General features: G+C 44.6%; 1 long non-coding RNA gene across 1 annotated transcript; it reads left to right on the top strand.

Moving 5' to 3' along the window:
- The first annotated feature begins 2,879 nt into the window (after positions 1–2,879).
- LOC127332868 (uncharacterized) lies at positions 2,880–5,823 on the top strand. The gene is made up of 2 exons (XR_007870738.1): positions 2,880–3,024; positions 4,185–5,823. It is a non-coding gene; the product is annotated as an uncharacterized lncRNA (long non-coding RNA).
- Positions 5,824–6,213: the final 390 nt, after the last annotated feature.

Raw genomic sequence — 6,213 nt, 5'->3', positions numbered from 1 at the left:
TTAGTGCACAAATTACATTTCAAAGAAAACTTGATTTTAAAGAAAAATGCACAAATGAAATGGTTAGTGCACAAATTACCTTTGAAAGAAAACTTGATTTTAAAGAAAAATGAATAAATAAAATGGTTAGTGCACAAATTACCTTTCAAAGAAAACTTGATTTTAAAAAAAAAATGCACAAATGAAATGGTTAGTGCACAAATTACATTTAAAAGAAAACTTGATATTTGTTTGTGGTATAATCTTTCAATTCCCAAATAACATTGTTTTAGCTAGTGAAACTTCACAAATAGTAAGGACAAAAGCAAGGCTGAAATCGCCCGTGACCGTTGGTATCATGTGTGTGTTACTAGTGAATAAATGGTAAGGACAAAAGCAAGGTTGAAATCGCTACTCTGCTACGCTGTGTGCTGTCATCAATAGCTATGCTGCGACGTTGAGTGTAGAGAAAATGGTTAGGCTGCGACGAGGCATGCATGTCGAAAGTGGCCACGGCGACCTGGTCGAGGGCTGCTGAGCTCGCACGCTCCCGCTGCACGCTGGTGCTTGTGCATGGCACATGCAGACAGCTTTGGCAGGCCCATTACTACACGGCAACCTTGGCCCATCGGTCAAAACGGTGACCTCTCTTATCCGCTCTGGAAAAAAAAACGATGCCAGCGAATCAGATTGCAGAACGATGCCTCACATGGATCGCCCATGGAATCCTTCTAGAAGATGCAATCGCACTGATGGGGTACGACGTAGGCGTCTACATCGACGGCTCAGGATGGAGATTCTGGCCTCCCATGGATCGCCCATCGCCAGCCCGCTACTGCTTCTAGAAGAACAGATCCAATGGACGGAGTACATCGGTAGGGTTAGATCGACGGACTAAAAAGGTCGTTAGGGTTAGCCCGGTCAACGTTTGGGGTTTTGAGGGGTTTTGGCCTCAGTCAACGGGTTTTCACCAACTTTGGCCGTGGATAACTGCTTCAAAAAAAATCAAAAAAATATGAATCCTTCGCACATAGTCATGCCATGTGACCTAGTTATGAGGAAAAATCATAAACATGATGTACGGCAATTTTTACAAAAAAACCTTCACAAAATGAACAACCTCAGCCGAGGATGCAGAGAGAGTTCAAAGAGAGAGTTGAGGGTTTGGGGTTTTGAAAATGAAAAAAAATCAAAAAACCTCACCCTAGCTTCATTTAGGAGTGAATAAGAAGGATCTGAAGTTATTTTTCCAATATCATGTTTTAAAGTTGTTTTTTTTCATTATTTTGTATTAAAGCATTTATTTTCAAAAAAATTGAATAATATGAAAATGAAGTCAAAAAAAAGTGGGACTTCGTAGTGGTACTATATAAGTAGAATACATGCCAAGGAAAATTATTTGGATGATTTGAGCAAGGTCCAAAAAAAGTTGCTTAGAAATGGGGTCGTTTACCCTAGTTTTTGAGCCCTTTTCTACCACATTTTCATCGACGATGAGTTGTAGTTCACAAATGGTCTAGGATTGATGAACTAACGTGCATAGTACAACATAAAGCATTGAAACATGACAGAACAAACCAATCAACTCGAAAAATATGTTTTCAAATTCAAATTGAAATGTCACTTCAAATTCAAATTTGAATCCGGATCTAATTCAAATAGACATCACAGAAGTTTCCTTAGCAATAAACTACAACAAATTTATTATTACATCAAAGTTCACCAAACATCAATTATCACATCCAAAGTTATTATTACAACTCTATTTCTTTCGCCTCCTCTTGTCCCTTGATTTGCTCGCCTTCTTTGAACTGCTTGGTTCCACATCATATAATTGGTTGATGCTCTTGGTTTTCTTACCACAACTAATTGGCCCACCCAGCACAACCTTTCGCCCTTGAATATCAATTTCAGTAACCAAATCATCTCCATCTTGAATTCTAACATACTCGCTCTTCCAATCGTCGAACCTTAACAGTGACAATTCTTGCTCTGGACCCCAAACTACACTCTCTCCTATTTTCTCCACCCAATTCTTCATTGCCTTCTCCCCCATTGACTGTAGTTCTTGAGCATCCATCTCTGAAAATTCAACCTCAAATTTTACAAATGTATCTTTCTCGATGTTTCTCACGCTACCATCACCTAGAATGGCCTTCGAAGGAAACAATTGCACTGTAATTTCGAACGTGCGCCGACTGCCCCCCCTGTTTGTCAATCGGACAGTACACAGTGAGCTGCACACCCACCTCATCGAGCCCCAAATTGATATCAAAAGTCAAAATGAGCTAAAGAGAAGGGCATTACCGATCTAAATCTGCCTCCTGTCCCTCCATCTTCTTCTTTCAGCCCACGTGCAACGATCCCCTGTTCCAAATCGGCGGAAATCAGCGGGCAGATCCCTCAAATTAAGACGGCGAGGAACGAGACTAGGGCTGCAAAATGGCTCACCGCATTCGTCGTGCCAAATCTCCGCCCGACGCACCGCCGCCACTGGAAAGCTTCACCGCCACCACCTGAAAGCTCCGCCGCCGCCGCCGCCGTCCGACAAAAACAGAACACGGTGCCTCGTCGAAAATGGGTAATTGACTTGGCACCTAACTGGGTCCCACTATCTGAGAGAACATTGGGTCCCACTGTATTTGTTAAGACAAGGGTTAAGACTTAAACAACCGTTTTCTGACCATGGCTATTTCCACGCGCCGAGCCGTCGCATGCGAGCTATTTTTCTGAAAAACGTCGCTGTGCTTCCAATTCAGCTCAACGATGTCGCATCTGGGCTATTCACCCGGTGCAAAACCCCACCGAGCAAACACTACCGCCGCCGTCGAACACCACCGTCGCCATGGCCTCCATCGAGCTCACCTGAGCGTGGGAATGGTTTCCCTCTACTACCCCTTCTTCCTGGACGTCGTCACGGAGCAGGGAGCACCAAGGCCAGCTCGCCAAGAACGCCATCTGCCTCGTCTACCTCCCGGCCACCTCGTCGTCCTCGACGCCGGCGACCCTCCTCTGCCTCCCCTTCTCGTCACCGACCACCCCAGAGTGAGCACACCCCCTCTCCGATCCCCTGCATGCCCTTGCTTCTCAGATTCGAGGAAGGAAACGGAGTAGAAGACGAGATCGAAACGAAAACGTGTAGATGAAAACGCCCAGTTTTTCTGCTTCTCGGAATCCAACTTCCAACGAACATCGCCGGCGACACAGTCCACCTCTTCACTAGATTATTGTACCATCAGATGCACAACATCTCAGGCTACATCTCAGTTTTTGAATCACCCAAATCGGCGCAGAATCGACGACGCCATCGTCGTTCAAAGTTTGGTCCAGAAACAGATTCCAGATTTCAGTTCAGCTTGCTGTTTCGTCGGTCAGTTTCCCGGCGAGTCTCCCCGTCTACACAGTGCACCAAATCGCGTCAAACCTGTCTCGTTACAATCTCGGCACCTCCAGCTTTCTCAACCTGTCAAGATCCATGACTAACGCTGCACAGATTCGCTGCTACCGCAACTTTAAAATCCGTGCAGAAAACCATCTACAGGAAACGCAGCTGTCACTTCTTCAGTTTTTGCTATCGAAAAATTCAGTTAACGGCACCAACACTACACATTGTCTGTAACCTGTTTATGGAGAAGTCTGATCGTCTACCACACTGGTTATATCCCTAGTCAACTTTCTACACGTCCTGGGTTCAGATCCCATATCTGGCAAATGCCAAAATGTTTTTACATATCTTAAAATTGCACTTTCCAAAATCCAAATCACACAAATTTTATACGTTTGAGTATCAGAAAAATATGAACTTTTCAAATATGAACTTCGTTTCAACTTTTGGACAAATAAAATTTGACCACATTTCAATTGGAGTATAAATGATGAAATTTGCTAAATTCATATCTTTAATTCTACAACTCCAAATTCAATAATCTTTATATCTAATTGCATCAGCAAAGCATGAAGTATTCAAATATCACCATGTCATGCATCATTGGCCGCATCCCTGGTTCGGCCAAATTAAAAGTGCAACTTCAACTAAATGCTATGTGTGGGTGTTTTTATCATTTCATGCTACTTTGGAAAGCACCCCACTTAACTTTGCTATACATGAAACCTTGCACCTCATGCATCATATTGCGCATTGCATTTCCTTGTATTGATTTGTGCTTTACTATCCTTGTATGTGCTATTTGGTTCTTCTCGAGTAGACACCGACGCAGAGCAGTACGAGCAGGAGTACGAGTTCCCTCTGGAGGATCGTGTCGGTGCTTCTACCTCTGATCTGACAGGCGAGCCCACCCCTTCACCTATTTTACATTTTCATGCTCTTTTGATCTATTGCTATCCCTATGTTGCGATTCTGTTGTGTCACGTGTCCTATTCCACCTGTTGCCCTATATTACCGAATTACACCTCCTCGCCCTACCCATTGTTTGTTGTTTGCCAGCTTTGCGAGTCGTAGGCGAGTTTAGGGTTTTGTTGATATCTCGAAATGTTCGGGATATCTTGTTGGGTAGTTGTTTACTTGCTATATCTGTTGTTGGAGATATTCATGGCTCACCCTAATGAAAATATTAAAATGGATAAGAAGAGGCATCGGTGGGTCAACTGTATATTTGGTTTTACCATGGCTCACTTGTGTCCAATTTTATAATTAGGACGAGTTCTTGTTTTCTGATCCAAGACTGAGCGCACTAACCACACGTGGGAGGTTTCACTGGGCCCCCCTCGACCTGTTACCGGAACTGCTTCCACTGTCCAAGTGCCACAATTAGTTTCGTAACGTTTTGTTTCTCCCGAGCGTGCAAGCTTGTTTCTTTGTGGTCCGATGTTATGGAGTTATTTTGGGGAAGCCTTTTGTGCCTTGTAACCCTGTTGTCTCTTGCACGCTCGTAGGCGCGGTCCGCATTGTTAAGAGGTCATCCTCTAGTGGGCTCTGATCCTTCTTAGCCGTTCTCGCAACAGCTAGGTCCGCATCGGAGTTGCGATCGGGCTCTAAAACGGATTTAACCTAGATAGGTGGCTTCTTGGACTTGGTCTGTGGTGAAGGGAGGGGTTGTGATGCGAGGTTTCGCTGGCAAGTTTTCTCAAAACCCTTGCTTGTGGAGTCGGACATGCGTGTATGGGTACAGTAGTGCATCCCTGCAGGGTGAGATCTTATCGATAAGCCGTGTCCGCGGTTATGGACGACTTGGAGATGTTAAACTCGATCATAGAACAACTTACACCTTATTGCATGTTGCTAATAAATTTGCTAATAAAACTCTTTCAAATGTGTGTGTGTCTTTGCAATACCTCTTGGCGAAGGGGAATCGCATTGGCTGGGTTATGTTTGCAGAGTATAGAACTGCTAGATTATGCGCTCTCTCATCTTATCCGATAGACGAATGTTGTAGCGTGTCTCTATTGGTTAGTTGCTTTGCTGCCGCTAAACCCCACATATAGCCGGGCAAAGTTTACACCGCCCACCAGCAAGCATAGCTGGTCTTGTCTCGCAAGTACGTGCCATTGGTACTTACCCTCGTTTTTCTTCCTCTTTTTCCGGAACCCGCTTTTTGACAAACAGGTACGACTGATGATGAAGAGTACGCAGAAGGCTACTTTGTCGAGTTCCCTGACGATGACTTCGTTGCGTAGCAGGATCGTTCCTAAGGCAGCAGCCTGTGGCTTGTTGGTTATGGAACCCCCGCTTGATTATCTTCAGGACTCTTAGTCCCATTTGGTTCTTGTCTGTACCCAGACTATTTGGCTATCTTATGTATGATGTAATGTTGGGACATGTGTCCTCTGAGTGTCATTTGGATCTTGCTCACTAGAGCGTTGCTATATATATGAACCTTATTTCCATCTTTTGTGTCATACATAGTCATGTTGTGATATTCAAGCTGTATTCTACCCTTGTATCCTCTGCACAGTGTGTGTATGTGTGAAGTGCACAGGAAGGTGAAGCACTCAGGCTTGGAAAGCCTATCGTGAGCCTTTGAGGTGGGTGTTGTGTGCATGGGCGTGTCGAGCTGTTGCTTGGCCTACCCATATGCTTGGGAATGCGAGGCGACCTCACGGTCCTTTGTAGTGACCTCATGCACATAAACCCCTCTTACCTGCGCGCTCTGGGTTTTCCTACTCCTGGGGCTTACAATAGTGGTCAAAGTTCTCCTCTTCCTCCTCTTGGTAGCAACCTTCTTCCTCCGGGTATTCTCCGGTGCTAGCGTCTAAATTTGAATACGAGGTATAATC

This window comes from Lolium perenne, chromosome 2 (assembly GCF_019359855.2).
Source record: "Lolium perenne isolate Kyuss_39 chromosome 2, Kyuss_2.0, whole genome shotgun sequence".
Lineage (NCBI taxonomy): Eukaryota > Viridiplantae > Streptophyta > Magnoliopsida > Poales > Poaceae > Lolium > Lolium perenne.
Note: the sequence above shows the minus strand (reverse complement) of the source record. Positions and strands in the feature narration are given on the sequence as shown.